The sequence below is a fragment of the Onychomys torridus genome, chromosome 14 (assembly GCF_903995425.1).
Source record: "Onychomys torridus chromosome 14, mOncTor1.1, whole genome shotgun sequence".
NCBI classification, from domain to species: Eukaryota; Metazoa; Chordata; class Mammalia; order Rodentia; family Cricetidae; genus Onychomys; species Onychomys torridus.
In genome coordinates, this window is record NC_050456.1 from 27,570,356 (window position 1) to 27,587,963 (window position 17,608).

A 17,608-nucleotide genomic window follows, 5' to 3' on the forward strand; every position below is an offset into this window, starting at 1 on the left:
GAACCATGTCACAGAACTTACTGAGCTGGGGAGGCGGGAAGAATTATATAATAGCATGCCTTTTTACTAAGAAAAAAAAGTTTTAACATTTGGAAAACTGCTTTTTCTGTCTTCGTCTATAATATCAGAGTTTTGACAAGAGAATTACCCATTATCTTTCCTATTTTGACAAATATTTTTTTCATACAATCAAGAGGAACAGATTTCACATGTAGTCAGTTATGCTTCATAAAATGTTTGGCATCATTGAATTGTTAGGGTTGGGATCCCATTATTTCCCAGTTAAATTAGGTCTCAAATCCCCAAAGTTTGCTGCAAATCCCTTTGAGAGCATTAGTACAAGAACATTTTAATGAAGTCTAGGAGTAACATTCAAGTCCCAGAAGAGGAAGAATGAAGTTGATTGATCACAGAATTCCAGAGCTGAGCTAAGGGTCCCGGGCTGCTGAATCAAGCCAGGAAATCAAAAGAGCTTCTTTAATTGTAACTAACTCCATCATCATCAGTTTTTCCAAAGGAATAAAATTGCTAATGAATCCATAATGAATCTCATTATCTCTGCAAAACTTACTGTGCTGCTAGAAGCCAGCAGAATAACGACACTGCCTCCTTTATTGTCTTCCTCTGGCCTCCTTTGAAAAGGTCATTAGCCACATCTGGGGTCTCCATTGCTCTGAATAGCCAACTGATACACATAAAAAGGTCATCTGCCCTTCCAAACACATGAAAGGCAGCCATCTTTATTTGGACACTTTAATGTAATTGCCCAAGAAAGGTGCAAAAGAAAACCAAAACGACTACATTGGATTTACTGTCTCACTCTATTAGAACTTGTGTAGCATCTGTGTCCCTTGGAGGGACAAAATGGAAAGGGCTAAAAATAGAGAAAATTGATCTTTTCCTGGCACTGAGCTTCATGGAGAAGAGCTTTTTGCAAAAGAGCAGCTTTATTTCATCCAGTTAAGTATTCTGCATCATCTGTGCTGCCGAGCATTGTCTTGATGTGATCCATTCCTAGTTCTGCCTTTCGTCAATAGCAACTTCAATAGTAATGATTCGTGTCAAAAGGAAAAAAAGGGGGGGAGGCTGAAAATGCTGCGTAGATGAAAAATGACGCCTCTCTTTGTCACAAACAGGAAGCCAACTTAAACTGTCCTAACATTAAACTGTCTCTAAACATGAAAGCAAATCGTGAGCCACTGATTACATTAGAACTTATGCATTGTTTACATTTATGAACCCTCTTTGTATTATCTATAACAATTATGTACAACACACGGACATGGCTCCTGCTCATATGGTTTCATTTCTATGAGAATGGCTCCATATACTTATATATAACCATGCCTCACTATCAGAACTCGTCTGGAGTCTGTAATGCTATGCTTGTTCATTTTTGTATCAGGAAGGAAATTCTTTATGTTCAGCAACAGACATCTGCTTGGTGCATCCCCATCAAGTTTATAAGAACTAAGGAAAGTCATAAAAATTGTCCTTGGAGGTTAACAAATGAGTTACACCCTGCCTAAGTGTGCAATTAGCTTGTTTTGTTCTAAGATAGTCACCTGAATCTTACCAGAAGCCAGTAAAATGAACAAAATGTCCTTCAACGCATCATCCACAATGAACCACACCTCCTCCATGAGTCTTCTGCTCCAGATCTTCAAGTGCTACCTTCACTGTGACCACAGAAATGTTCTGGAATCATATGGACAGTATGACAGTTAGGATTTGTATCACTATAAACAAATACCTAACAGAACAACAGAAGAGAGGGGATTATTAATATTAACTGACAGTTTCAGAGGATTTACTCCATGGTTCCTTGAATCCATGCATTTGGGCAGAATCTCATGGTGGCAAGAGTGTGTGGACAACTATGTTTACCTCAGATAGAAAACAGACAGCAATCCAGGAAAGGGTCAAGAGTAAGATACTTAAGGAACTGCATCCAGTCATCTACTTCCTCCAGGAAGGCTCCACTTCCTAAAGCTTCCAGACCACTTCCCAAGTTCCCAGTTACCATCTGGGAACTAACCCTTTAACACATGAGCCTGTGTGGATGTTTCATATTCAACCATAATAGGCAGTGAACACAGAACTGTAGGCAGAAGATTCCTGCCCAGACTACGTGTTCCCAAATCACCAGCAGCCACTTCCCAAACAACTGACTTGGAGAATATAAATTCAAAATGCTCGGCTGACATACCAGGCTTGTTACAACCTAACTCTTTGAAGTTAACACATATTTCAAATCTATGCTTTACCACATGTCTCGTGGCTTGTTACCTCATTTTCTACACATCCTGCTTCCTGGGCAGCTGGCTGGTGTCTCCTTCTTCCCATCATTCTCCTACTTTGGTTGTCCCACCTAGAACTCCTGCCTGGCTACTGACCAATCAGCTTTTTATTAAACCAATCTGAGTGACAAATCTTCACAGTGTACAAAAGGATTATTCCATAGCACAGACTATAATAATTTTTATACAAAAAAAAATATGAGAAATGGTTTATAAGAGAAATGAGACATACATTGGCTAGCAGGGCAGAATGAAAGGGGCGGTGCTTGGCAGGGATGGGTAAGGAATAGCGCAGCCTAAATAGGTTGCCAGCTGGCTAAGGGACACACTGACTTAAGGAGACTTAAGCAGTGCCAAATTAAGTACAGGTTAAAAGTCTGAATATACAGCTGGAATTTTCTGAATTAGATAGCTTTTCAACAGTTTAATAGTTTCAGAAATACTCAAGTTGATTCTCAATTATTGATTTTTAAAAAGTACTGATGTAACACAATTGTTTTAAAAATAATAGTAATATATGGATATGTTCTTTCTGAAGAGAGTTGGGAGCAAAGTTGAACTGCTTTAAATTATTAAGTTATAATTATTAAATTTGCATTTTCAGAATAGGAATTAAATTACTCCAAAAAGGGTATTGGAGAGATATGGTGATATTTTATTTGTACTGAAATGTGATTTTATTTGTATGTTAATAAAGTTGCCTTGGGGTCAGAGAAAGCTATAGCAGAAGCTGGGTGGTGGTGGTGTATGCCTTTAATCCCAGCACTTGGGAGGCAGAGCTAGGTGGATCTCTGTGTGTTCAAGGATACAGCCAGCATGGAGACACACACCTTTAATCTCAATACCAACCATAGAAGACCTAGAGGTCTGTACAGACAGGCAGTGATGAGGAAGTCATGCGGCTGGGTTTACAACCAATGAGAAGGAAGAACCAAAAGTCTGGACAGGACACAGGAAGTAGCCCTCTTGCTGACCGAAGGACAGGAGTGGCAGTGAAGGGTAAGGTTTATAGCTCTTAACCATTGCTCTGATCTCTTGGCTTTTAACTTTGCAATTGGCTCTGTGTTTATTTAACAAGATGGTTACATCTACAGAGAGAACCCAAAAGAGGCAAGATTTAATTTTTACCATGTACCAGACTGTCCATGTGCCTCCCCCGCCCCCATTTGTTCAGCCAAGGTTATCTAGTGTTACCAGTCACTACTGAGATGACCTGGTTGGCTGTGGCTCAGAGGCAGACATTTGCTCAGCATGCATGAGGTCCTGGGTTTTATCTCTGGGGGGAAGAGGGATCATCTTGTACTGGGGGTCATCAGCATTATGGGTTCATTCTCCAAGCCATGTTTCTGGAAGGACCACACAAGACAGAAAACATCCATACAGAAAACCCTATCCAACAAAATAGGAAAATTCACTTTTCTTCTTCTCCCCTTCTCTCCCTCATCTGAGACTGTTTGGTGATTCTACGGCCTCCCAGGCAAGTGTTTTCATAAAACTGAGCAATCCTCTGCACATGTGTTTAAGATCTCCTCAGAGCACAGTAGCGTTTCCCAGGGTTTTGTTGTTGTTGTTGTTGTTGTGGTGGTGGTGGTGGTGGTGGTGGTGGTGGTGGTGGTGGTGGTGGTGGTGGTTTGTTTTTGCATTTTGGTTTGTTCTTTCTTTCTTTTGTTTTATTGGGTTTTTTTTTTTTGTTTGGGGTTGCAGGGCCAGAATGACCTGGAACTCATGATCCTCCCTCCTCAGCCTCCTGAATGCTGGCAAGACAGGCATTCACTACCACAACCAGCACTCTGCATTGGATTTCCACCCCTCTTCACCTGATTGTAAGACAAATCTTAAAAGGTCTTATTAAACACACACACACACACACACACACACACACACACACACACACACACACAGAGCCAGATATTGGGGTGAAAAGTGAGAGATCAGAGAAGCAGAAAGAAGCCAGCCACGTTCTCACTGCTAGGAAATCCTCAGCCAAAGAGAGAGCTACTTCCAGTATACTCATGCCTGTATCCTTTCTGTGCCCTGCCATCTTACTTCTTCTCTCCACGCAGCTACATCACTTCCTCTTTCTGCCCAGCTCTATCACTTCCTGTCTGTCTGCACAGACCTCCAGACCTCTATGGTTAACTAGTGCTGGGAATTAAAGGCATGTGCCACAATGCCTGGCTCTGTTCCCAGTGTGGCCTTGAACTCACAGAAATCCAGATGAATCTCTGCCTCCTGAATGCTAGGATTAAAGGCGTGTGCTATTATTGCCTGACTTCTATGTTTAATACAGTGGCTGGCTTTTTCCTCTGATCTCCAGATAAGCTTTATTGGAGTGCACAAATTAAATATCACCACAGTGCACAATAAAATATCACCACACTTGATACTATACCTGTCCCTCCAGTCCTGATCCTGTGATTGCAAACAACTATTACCACTAAAGATTGTGCCTCAACCACTGTCTCAGTTAAGTCGCTATTGCTGTGATACCCAAAAGCAACTTGAGGAGGAAAGGGTTCATTGTGAAGGGAAGCCAAGGCAGGAACCTAGAGGCAGAAACTGAAGCAGAAGCCATTGAGGAGTGCTGCTCAGTGGCTCCCCATGGATTACCCAGTGGTCCGGACCCTCACATATCAACCAATAATTAAGAAAATCTCACACAGACTTTCTTACAGGCAATTTGATGGAAATATCTCCTCAATTGAGTTTCCTTTTTCTGGATAACTCTAGCTTGTGTCAAGATGACAAAAAGAACCAGCCAGGATGGGGACTGTTTTCTGGGGATCCTGGGCTAACTAGAAAACCAAGTATTATTACACATTTCACTTTACTATGTTATGTCTCATAATATGCTGTAGGCAGCTGGCTCACCTCATATGTTCTCATATATGCTGTAGGCAGCTGGCTCACCTCATATGTTAGCCATTACAATTACTGTCTCTCAAATGTATTTAATACATTGCTTCTCTCTGCTCATGCTTGCCTATTCAAACCCAATCATTTCTGTCATTCTCTCCTTCTCTCACTTTCTCCTCCCTTCCCCACACACCCCCCCCCAAAAAAACATTCTCAGCTGTGAAGTATATGTATACAAATTTAAAAACATAAACATGCATTTTAATACAGCAAAAAGTAAGCATTGCTAGTGCTCTGAAAGCCACAGCATGCCCCATTCTGATGATAGTTCCACTCCCAGCCTCAGGAGAGAAGTATTTTGTCAGTTAGCTTGCAAAGTGTCAGTTAGCTTCATCAGAGTAACAGATGGCTTGGACCTGTCCCTTCCTGACACTCTGCAGAGGCTCTTTGTCACTTACACCTAACCCCAAAGTGAGACCAGAAGCTTTACACATCTTAAAGCCAAGCGATTCACAAAACATTCCATCTCTTTAGTCCAAGAAATAGCAAAACTGTCAACCACCATAAGAAAAGGAAATCAAAATTGCTTTTTGTGGCACTAAGTGCTTTAGATTTGAGTGTCTTCCTTGGGAACACATACTAACAAAGAGAAGAGTTGGGACAACAGGTAACTGTCCAAATAGCAAACTGAAGACGGAAAATCCTGCCTGGATCTGCAATTAACTGAAGACTCCTCCTAAGAAGCACTTACTTTTTCTATTTATCAGCAAAATATTTACAGCACCATCAACAAGCCAGACTTCTGAGGTAGACTGACAGGTATTGATTTGCCTTCCTTAGGACCACAGGCTTCAATGAATCAGACTTATTGGAAACTGCTCTTTAAATACTCATAGTTTGCGGGTGGGTACTGAAATTCCCACTGGCTTTTTCTCCCTAAGCATTGGTAGTTCACAAGTGCCCACCAGTTTCAAAACAATCAAGACGTGCAGAGTGAAGTCCATCTTCCCTGTCCTGTGCTTGTGAAAAGAAATCTGTATGTGTGTGTGTATCTGTGTGTGTGTGTGTGTGTGAGTGAGAGAGAGAGAGAGAGAGAGAGAGAGAGAGAGAGAGTATGTGTGTGTATGAGGGTATACATTTGAGTGTGTGTGTGAGTGTGTGGATATTGTGTAAGTGTATGTGTGAGAGTGTGTATGAGTGTGTGAATGAGTGAGTATATGTAAATGTATATGAGTATATGAGAGAGAGTATGTGGATGAGAGTGTGTGTGTGTGTGTGTGTGTGTGTGTGTGTACCTGTGTGTGATTGTGTATGAGTGTATGTGTGAGAGTGTATGAGTGGCCATCAGTGGCCACCGAGATTAAGGCAGTGAACTACCCAAACCATGTGAGAAGCGTGAACGCTGATGGGTTTTTCACTTATGAATGGATTATGTGTTATCCACTTGTTCTAAGCAAGAGTATAATAAGCTTTGCTGACAAAGTCTTTCTCATTATTGCTTTGTTTTGCTGTGGAACTCTGTTCCAGAAATTCAGATTTATGTTTTAGGGTAATAGAAAGCAAAATCACTGACCTCTGTCATCATCTTGGCCACAGCTTTGCTCCTTTTTACCTGATGCAGGAATTCCCCACATGCCTGCTGTATGTACCTAATGCACCCCCCTGCTCTCTTCCAAGCTCCTTTCCAATATGACTTCTCCGGGCCAGTCTCATGAGTTTCTCAGGACAGAAGAGAGCTATCCAACATCATTGTTCACACGCACTTTGGAAACACTATCCTTGTGTCTTTACTTCTCGATGGTCTGCAGTGAGGATTTTCTCTTCTATAGTGTCATACCTACCATGCGGCAATTCTAAATGACCAATGTATTGGTGAAATTAATAAGGCCACTCCACGTAGTTAAAAGGGGGGTTTATTTTGTGGGGTAACTAACAAATGAAGTAATAGGTTGCAGGGTCTGGGAAATAGGTTGCGCAGTCCGGCGGTGTTCTCTGGAGAACTCTGCTCCGTCTACCTCCAGCGTCCAGGGTCCTGGAACCAAGAGAGGCCTCTCCTCTTGATCCTGGCTCTTCAGCGTCCTCTCTCAGCTCCGCCTTGTGGGCGTGACTATTACCAAAGCCTCAATGGGGGTTGGAACTTCCAGGCCAAGGCTGGAATGGCTACCCACTACACCAATGGAATTTTTTTCTTTAATTTTGCTCTGTTGCCTCTGTCTTCTGATGTCAGGACTTCAAACTCTTATGATAATCCTTGAATAGACTAATAACTTTTCAGTAAAATGGTGTGGTTGTAATAGTGTGCTCTTAGGGTGGCATTCTAAGCTCTGCCAACTGTTCCACAGTGTGCGATGAGACTGGGATATGTCCTGACAGTACAGTGCCCTCTGCTGGTAATGTTTTCAGCAAGCACATCATCGGTGGTACCTACAAGGCAAGGAGCCCCTTTGTGTAGACATTCTAGTGGTTCCAATCCTTCAACCATGCTGAGCATCAGGTAACCATGCAGTCATAACTATTTCAGTAAGATCAGATATGAGGAATATTAACTTTCATTTCACAGCCCATGAAGGGCATGTGGGATACCAGATAGGAAATAACCTGGTATGTCAATGTCTTTGGGAGGTTTTTTATATGGAGCACTGAGATGCTTGAAATTTTGTGTCGTTTTCACTAGTTCCATAACTGAAGGTAGCTTGCCACCAATTTCCATGCACACCATATGACTATATTAGAAAAATATAGAACATTAATTCCTCCAGGGCTCCATGACCCCACAAAAAGCAAAGAGCTCCAAATAAGCCCTGTCACCAATCTTCCATTTTAGAAAATTGTAAAACAGACTCACATTTATTGGCATGAAAATAAATTAATAATGCACTATGTTAAAACAGCAAGGCTCTGTGTGTGTGTGTGTGTGTGTGTGTATGTGTGTGTGTTTGAGCGTGTGTGCGCATGTATATGTATATAGATACACACATCTAGGTGACTAGATTAATAATGAACTACATTAAAACAGCATAGCACTGTGTGCATGTGTGCTTAGATATGTAGAGGTAGATGGTTATGCACACAGAGATGAATAGATTAACGATGTACTATGTTAAAACAGCATGGTACTGTGTGCATGTGTGCATATATATATGTAGAGGTAGATTGTTATGCACACACATAGGTGGTAGTTTCTAATGTTATAAATCACATATTTTATATGCATGTATCTACAGGACAGAAAGTCAGGTCCCTCTTAGGTACAAGGGACCTTATACTATCTAGCAAATAACACATGGCCCCCACAGGCACAAAATGAGATGCTTTGCCAATATGGGGAACTGAATGAAAACTCCCAAAAAGAAGCTGTGTCTGTGGAGACTGATTAGAATCCCGGGGCTGTGGAGAGACTGGAATGTCACAGGCTTAATTACCTGAACTTAGATGACTTCCAGCCCTCCAGAGCAGCCATTTCTTGACCACCTCTGTGTTGAAACTAACTTCTGTGACCAATAGAAATCTTTTGGAATCTACTAACTTAACAGACCACAGGCTTCCGCCAACCCAAAAGCTAAGAATGTTATCAATAGCACAGGTCTATAGAAAAGCTTCCCCCATCTTGCTGGAGCTACCTTTCAGGTGTACTTACCAATGTATTTTAAACTTGCTTTGACTTACGACTCACTCTGTTCTGTAAAACTATAAAAATTTCTTGAAACTGACTCCACATTGGAACATGGGATTTAGGGCAACCTAAATCTGTGTTCCTGAGCCATGCTCACTCAAAGTGGTTCCAGAATAAACTCTCTTATTCCGTTTTTGTTTTGTTTTGGTTTTTTTTTCGTCAACAGGAATAATCAAAATGCTAACGATTTTCAAGAGCGAATAGTCATTTTTTAAGCTACTTCGGATTCAATTTTTGTATCATTTATCTGGTTTCTAATTTTTTCTGAAATAACCACAAACTATATGGGTAATGAAAAAAAAAAAATGAAGAGCGAAAATTTCATAGATAGCGTTGCCAAGGGAAACAGAAATAGATTAGACCTAAATTCAAAATTAAAACTATCCTGCCTCGCAAGTAAAAGAGGTACCTTCTGATGCAAATGTCACCAAGAGAAGCAGATCCCTAGCTGCCAATTACAGGAAGCAGCGTGCTGAGCCCTGAGGCGGTCTTCCCTGGAGCCACAGCTTTCTCCTGTCTCTGCAGACAGGCCCTGTGAGTAATGGTTCAGCCTCATTTCCCTGGCAATTAATGATTAAGCCTGCCTGCTCTTCATCAGGAAGCCGGTGGAGTCAGGCCCACTGTCGTCTGGGAAATGGGACTTGCTGAAAGGCCTCTTGAACTGTTCCAAATCGGAAGCGAAGCACAGACCCCTGAGTACCCAAATGGTGAGCAAGAAGGGGGAAGCGGCCAGAGCGCTTGCCAAGGAAAGCCCAGCAATTTTCTTTTTAATTATTGAGATAAGAGAGTGAGTTTGGTTTCATTTAGCTGTTCAAATAGAAATCTATTTAAATATTTAAACAGAAAGCCTCCTGATCTACCATCTTGCCCTCCTGTAACAGCTACGGCCTTTCCACAGAGGCAAATTTTATAGCGGATTTGGTTTGGGAAACTTCTATTTTATGGGTTCAAAATTGATTTCCAGAGCCTTCAGCAGTGGAAAACACACACGATTGTGTGTTTGCTCTGGGGGTAAGTCCACACTGCCTGCAGTACAACTAAATCTCCTGCTGGTAAACACCACGATGTTTGGCGTTTGAATTGCTTCTCTTTTATTAGAGATGTGCTCTGGATAATCTCTTTCACAAACCATTAGGGGTCCAAGCCCTCCCTGAATGTCTGGCCCTTGCTTCCTGAGCCTCTTCCTGCACTGTTTTCCTTCTGTTCTTATTTGGGCAGATAAAATCCACCAAGAAAGCAGCAAATATTTGTGATGTACAGTCCCCCGTGAAAATCTAACCTCCCAGAGGAGTCACAACCATTACACAAATCTTTCCACTCATGTCTATGACCAAACCCATTTCCAGGCCAGGCCTCTTGACAATCCCAGCAAGAGGACCAGGAACTGGAGAGCAGCCTCAGCAACATAGCCAGTTTAAGGGCACCCTGGGTGACATGAGAGCTTATCTTAATTAGTGTGACAACAACCCAATTCCACTAAAGAGAAAAGGGTAGAGTTACAACATTTAACTCATCAATTTTCACTCCGAAGGTTTTACTTTGCCTAGAATGCCCACCCACTTCTTCATCCAGCATAATCCTTCAACCTTGAGATTCTAGCTCCATTGGCAATGCTGAAATCTCCCCTAAGAATGTAAACTGAAGTCATTCCCTAAGAATTGTCCCCCCTTTGCCTTGAGCCCTCCGCTGGCAGAGCTCAACCACCACAGCACAATTTTTTGTCTACATATCCTTTCTTCCTTTAAACAGAGCTTCCAAGGAAACAGATTATCTTGCATCATAGTATTCTCCAGGCCTACTGTGCATAAATAAATGCTAAATGAAAAAATAAATGAATAGAACAGCCCCTACAGGATCCAATTTGTTTGTATACTTTCATGTGTACAATAAAGAGATTAACAGATTTTAAAGGACAGTATGAGAGCATCCTCTGCTTATCACAATATGTGATAAATTGTAGTGGAACAAGTACTATTTTAATTAATACTTTAGCAAAGTGGCATTTATTAATATTTCTGTAGAGAAGAGTGTGAAAGCAGCAATTTTCACTTCAGGGTTTCTCCCAGGGAAAATCAACTTTTCAAAAGAAAGGTTTTGTTGTTGTTTTATCCCCCCCACCCCCAGCAACTCAAACTCCCCTCACCAAATTCTGTTCAACTAAACGGCCAGCCGTCTAAGAGTTCTTCCACATCTAGTCAAGCTCCCTCTGCCCAAACAAGTATGATTTTTTTTTCCCCTTGCACTGTTGTGAATCTCCCCCAATGTCTCCTCCATGTGCATGTGCCATAGGTGGCAGAGGGAAGAAAACTGCAGGCAGCCTGGCTTGATCCAGCAGTGAGACACCCAGACGTTTTCACGTTCCCACTCAATTTTACCTTCCATTCTTCATCATCACATTCTTCTTCTTTAGGACGCTTATACCTCAATAATCATCCATCGCGCTTTCCTCCTAAACGTGTCTCTGTGATTTTCAAATATCCTACACACAAATTGCTTCCCCTAACCTTTGAAATTAATTCCCTTGTTGTTTAAGTTCAATTTTTTCCAGTTCCTTCTAGCCACCAGGCAAGATGGGAAAATGCACTCCAAGTTCACAGTAGCACAAAAAAAAAAAAAAAAAAAAAAACCAAAAAAAACCCACAAGGAAATTTCCAGGCTGGTAGCTAGATAAGGTCCAAGACTGTCACTTATCTATCATAGAGTTTGTTCACCTACAAAAACATTCTTTGGGAGCATGTGAAAATTAGAAACAAAGAATTCTACTCAAAATTCAAGTCTTTTAATTAGCTTGTGTTATGTGAGTACTGCAGAAGAAATACAGATATTAGGTCAATATGAACATTAATAAGTAGAAATGGCAAGTTTAATGCAACTAATGTTCGTCTTTGGTAGGAAACTTGGTTTATTTTTACTGATTCATTGATAAAAAGCCCATGGCTAATTTCAACCCTCAGGAGCCTTGTACATCTACAGCTTGGGTGAACTTAGCAAAATAATCATTCCTTTTGTGCATACTCTCGGTCCCAAGACTGCAAATTAACACTAATAACATCTTGATACACAAGATCTGCTACAAAAGTGGTACCCAAAATCAATTTTCTAGTGCCCTGATTAAAAATCAATGTGGATTGATTTGTGACTTTATCTATAGCAGACACAAGACAAAGCCTTTGATGATCTCAACACAGAGAAAATTATAGAATATGAACATCTTGTACTTCCTAACCTAGGTGAATAAAAGCAGTAATAACCAAGAAGAATAAAATCAGCTGAGCTTTTATTCTTCAAACAAGGGTGAATACACTCTAGCTGTGCATCTCTGGTAGCCAATAGACTATCATTCTAAGGTAAGATTATTATATGAAGATGTGTTATTTTCCTCAACTGTTTAGGGATTAAGTATAATAAAAATAGCTTGTGTTCTGAATTTAGAAACAGAACAAGTAGATGTGCCATAGTACAGAACATGACAGACAGCCTAGCATTAATCTTGTTTCTGAACTTATTTCCCCCTTGGAAAATTTCTTTACCAAGATTTACTGAGAGAAAGCCCAGTCCTCATTCGGTTATTAAAAATTCAAGAGATTGAGCTAGAGAATGGCCATGTAACAAAATTAGAACATTTGGTGATAATACAGGGTAAGAATTTAAGAGATCTAAAAACTCATATTAAAGATTTAAAACACTTCGATTTGTCATAAATTTGATATATGATTTATCAAATTAGCAAAACATTTACTTTTAATAATGCTTGATGTTAATATTGCAGCTACTGTGGTTATGAATAATTTAAATTTAAATTTACATGTTTAATCATTTCTGACTAAAAAAAAAAAGCAAAATGCAACGTTAGGCTGACTGTTACCCTGATTTCCATGTAAATTACCAGTGTTGGTAAATTTGTTTGTCATTTAACACAATCCAGAATTTATTTAATTACTAAATATTCTTTTCAAAGTCTTGAATTAATCATACAACCTCTTCTGGAGGAAAAACTGATTTGATATGAAGTTCCTTTGACATATTGGGGTAAAGATGACATTTTAAAGTCTAACAAAATCTAGAATTATATTTAAACAAGCACAAGGCCTTGAGTCTACATTACGTGAAATGCTTTCCCCATCCATATCTGTAACTCTAGCGCTGAAGGAGACAGGATCATGGACAGGGCTTGCTGACTTCCAGCATAGTCAAAACTTGAACAAAACTTGACCTGTAGGAACAGCAAGGGATAGAGGACAATACCTAGTGACTTCTTCTGGCCTCCTCGTGTATACACAGGCCTAGGGACCCACCCATGTACACACACACACACACACACACACACACACACACACACACTTAAATAAATAAATAAATAAATAAATAGATAGATAAATAAATAAATAAATAAATAAATAAATAAATAGTGGGGGGCATGGTGACCTACACCTTTAATCCCAGTACTCCAGAGACAGAGCCAGGCAGATCTCTGTGAGTTCAAGGCCAACCTGCTCTACAGAGCAAGATCCAGGACAGGCACCAAAACTACATGGAGAAACCCTGTCTGGAAAAACCAATAAATGAATATTTAAATTGATCCTGAAAAACAACAGCATTAAAGTGTAGAAGGACTTTGTGGGGAACAGAGGGAGATAAGGGAACAAAGGTGAATAATAGATGGTAAATATGATCAAAGTACATTATATATATGCATATGAAAATAGCCAATGATTAATAGACACAAATAAAATAAGCATTCTGTGTTGTTTCCCTATGCCAGGCTCTGTGCTGTGGATTGTGGCGATGAAGACATGATGTCAGAATAGTGACATAAACCTCCATTCTCAGCGCTCAAGGAACTGAGGCAGGTTGACAGTGAATTTGAGACCATCAGGAGCTGAAAAGCAAGACCGCATCTCATTAAAAAGGGGGCAGGGAGAAAGACGTGCAAACATGAGTGCAAGATCAAAATTACACGTGGAACTCCAGCCTGGCGGATCCATGCTGACTTGGATCCGGAAGACGTGCCTCCACCTACCGTGTGGTGGATCGTCTGTAAAGAGCCATGGGGATGGAGCCTGAAAACAAACATAGTAAGACTGGTTCAAAGGTGGAAGAGAGTTTCACAGACCAAATCCTCCCCTCTGACAAGTGGGGGTCTTCTGGGGAAACAAGGGTAGCAAGGGAGTTGGAAGCCGTGAGGCAGCATGTTGTGTTTTGCCACAAATGATTTGGAATGACTGGAGGAAAAGCCGTATCCGGAGCCAGGTAGAAGGCAAGAAGACCACAGACGCTTTCCGTTCTTCAGTGAGGGTAAGCTTGCGTTTTAGCATGGGGGGCATCGTATGATCAATTTGGATATGGAAGAGATTTAAAAAAAAATGGGGAGTGTTCAACTTGTGGGTTGAAATTTTAAAATAGAATATGTTTTGTTCTGATAGGGCTTCTGAGTCAGGAGAGAGGCTGAGAAACTAGCTCTTCTGAGCATCCCCTGGAAGGAGCAAGGAGAGAGGCCAGACAGAGGAAAGAGAGAAGTAAGGAAAAGTCCACAAAGGGGGTTTCAGAAAGCGTCTAACCACGAACAAAGAGATGAAGTGAAACGAGAGAATGAGTTTCATTCAGTGTAAGCACCAGATGGACTGGGCAGGAGTGGGAGGAGCATGGGAGGAAAGATTGAGTTAGGAAGCCAAGGACTGAGTGGGGAGATAAGGAAGCAGAGACTCCAGCAGGCTTCACTGAGAAATGGAAGGCTGGAGAGCACCTGAGGCCCTAGAGGTTCCATTGTTCTTTTTTATGGTGTGTGTGTGTGTGTGTGTGTGTGTGTGTGTGTGTGTGTGTGTGTGTGTGTGTTTACATACTCACAGAGGCCAGAAGAAGGTATCATATCCCCTGCAGCTGCAGCTACAAGCAATGGGAAATCACCTGACCTGGGTTCTCATCTCAGAATGGAACTCCAGGTCTCTGCTAGAGCTATGCATGCTCTTAACCCTTGAGCCATCCCTCCAGCCCCAAGACTCTGTTTGTAAGATGAAGAAATTGAAGCAGACAAAAGGGTTCAAAAATACAGGTCGCCACAGAATTAGAGTGTCATGGGCCATGAGAACAGACGGGAACTACCATGCCAGTCAAGGAACTAACCTTGTATTGTGATGGGGTGGGGGAAGAAAAGTGAAAGAAAAAAGGATACAGAGAAAAGCATTCTGGAAAATCAATGGGAGAAGTGCATATAGTTCACAGCATCCAGGTCTGGCGAGAGAAATGTCTAGGGTGGACACATGAGAAAAGTGATGGAAGTCAGGACAATTGGGCGTAGGAAGAATGAAAGGAAGCTGCTAAAGGCATGAAAGGCGGTTGCCTGTGGGCTTTAGGGCCTACAGGGATTAAAGAACCCCAATATTTCTGATGACGTCAATCTGCCATACTCTGGATTCCCTTCTAGTTTCTGTGACCCAAGGAACGAAAGCAGAGACAATTCTGATAGATTTTCCCAGAATTTGACATTGCCTCATAAACAGACAAGAGGGTTGAAAGTGTTGGCAAGAGAAGCTTCAGTGACAGAGGCAGACAAGGGAAGAGGGGTCCTCCAAATGGGGTGCCGGTCAGGAAGGAAAGGTGACGGCAAAGGAACTGAAAGTCTTCACGTGTTCATAACCAGAGATGAGGGAGCTGAAAGGCTGAGAGGGCAGCTAACCAAGGTGTGAAGGTCCAGGGTGAATGAGCTCCTTTGGACCAGGTCACCAAAGTGTGACTGTGACAGTGAGTTCCAGAAGCAAAGTGATGGTACAGACGGTGGCATTTAAGCTAGGACATGGCTTCCCAGGGCCTTATTTATTATCTGTCAGGGCAACTGAAATGAATAGTAAACAGTGCTGGTTACAGCCCTGGTGACCGAGTGGAAAGGTCATGGTCCCCGGCACGATAGAACCCAGTATCAGTATTCAGAGTTTTATTAGGAGGAAGAGGGGTCGGGGTGGGGGTGCAAGAGAACCAGGCCTGGGAAAGGAGCACGTGCAGTGAGAGGGAAAGATGGTGGGGAAGAGACAGAGCAGAACAGAGAGGGGCCCTGGGTCTGAGTGCAGAACGGACTTAAGAGAGCCACGCCATGCGTGGGCAGATTGTGCAGCGACGCTGCGCTTATGTGATCACCAGCGCACACTGATGATGTAAGACGCAAGACCCTTTGCTTAACTCCTGAACTGCAAATGTGCTGTCATGTGCCTAGAGTGAGGGCAGAATTCTAACAGCAACCACCTCATACCAACCTGTGAGGTAGAGACTACTGGTGTCATTGCCCATATTTATAGATAAGGACACAGACACTGGAAGTTTAAGGAACTTCCCTAGAAGAAACAGGGACTCGGGTCTAAGCCACCCGTCACCAGAGTCCCCTCCTCCGATGCTATACTATATTGCTACTTTCCCTAGAATGACAGCAGTGGCATCTGGGAGCCACGGGAGGCATAGGCAGATCACGAGGTAGGAAGAGAGAAGATGAGTGGTCATCTGAAATGTGACTGAAGCGCCTCGCAGATATTAGGAGAAGTCATCACAAATTTCACTGAGTCTCCAGCAGTCACCAGTTTGTACTACCAAGTGAGGGATCCTAGCACAGCCGCTGCAGAGCCACACTTCCTTCCACATTCCCTCCATGAAAATTGCACAAAAGGCTTTTATTATTAAAAAAAAAAAAAAAACTGAAACTATATTCTGGTATTCAGCCTGCTGGCTAGTAGGCTCTCACATTAATTGGTTCTATAAAAATCCACATCCCAGCAGCCAAATATGTTCATCTGAGGAGAAAAATGAACAATGCACAGCAGAATCAAAAGGTTTGGCACACAAGGGAATAAACCAACAGTAAAACGATAGTTTCACAGCCCATCTGGAGAAACCGAGAGGCTGCACATGACACTTGTCAACCTGGCCATCCCGGGAATTCCTTAGACTGTACGATCCTGGATCTTCCTGAAGGGACAAAATGCGGTCAAGCTCTTTTTTTTTTTTTTTCAAACCAAGTTGTATATGTATGCCTACATGGAAGAGCTTCGCCTTTCTCGGATAGTCAACTATACCATGCCACATTTGTCCAACAATTTCTAATAACACTCACTGAGAATTACACCAAGAACTGCAATTTAACTGACAGAGGCACATAAATTACCCTGAAATGAGGATGTCAATATCATGTCATAACATGCTTTATTCGATATTGGTGGCAGTAAACTTCAGAATGAACTATAGCATGCTGTAATTTTCCTGTGTTAATAGAGGATGGAGTTGCCAGCACTTAAACTTTATAGCCTCTTTTTAACAGCCATGATGATTTTGTCAGGTTTTAGCCAAAAATTCTTTGTGGGGAATATCTTCTCACTTTACATCAGGGAATTTCTTAGAATGTAAAAGTCAGCTAAAATCTTAAGACTCCTCATGGATTATCAAAACTTGCCAGCTAGCTGTAAGAAAGTCAACACTGGTGTCCTGATTGGCAAGCAAGGGAGCCTTGAGAATGGAGGGCCTTGGTGGGAATTCCTGCCATCACTAAACTAGGCATCCTTTTGGAATGCCACATAAATCATTTTAGCCCGTGTCTGTAAATGCATAGCTTCCCCACACTAAAGCATTTATTACAGTGCTCTGTTTATCACAAAAGCTAAGATATTCTCTCTTTCTCCCTCTCTCTCTCTCTCTCTCTCTCTCTCTCTCTCTCTCTCTCTCACGTGCTTCTTTTAACCTGACTTCTCAGAAGCTCCTAGCCCAACTGGCTTCTCCTTCCTTCTTGATACAATGTCTTCTCAAG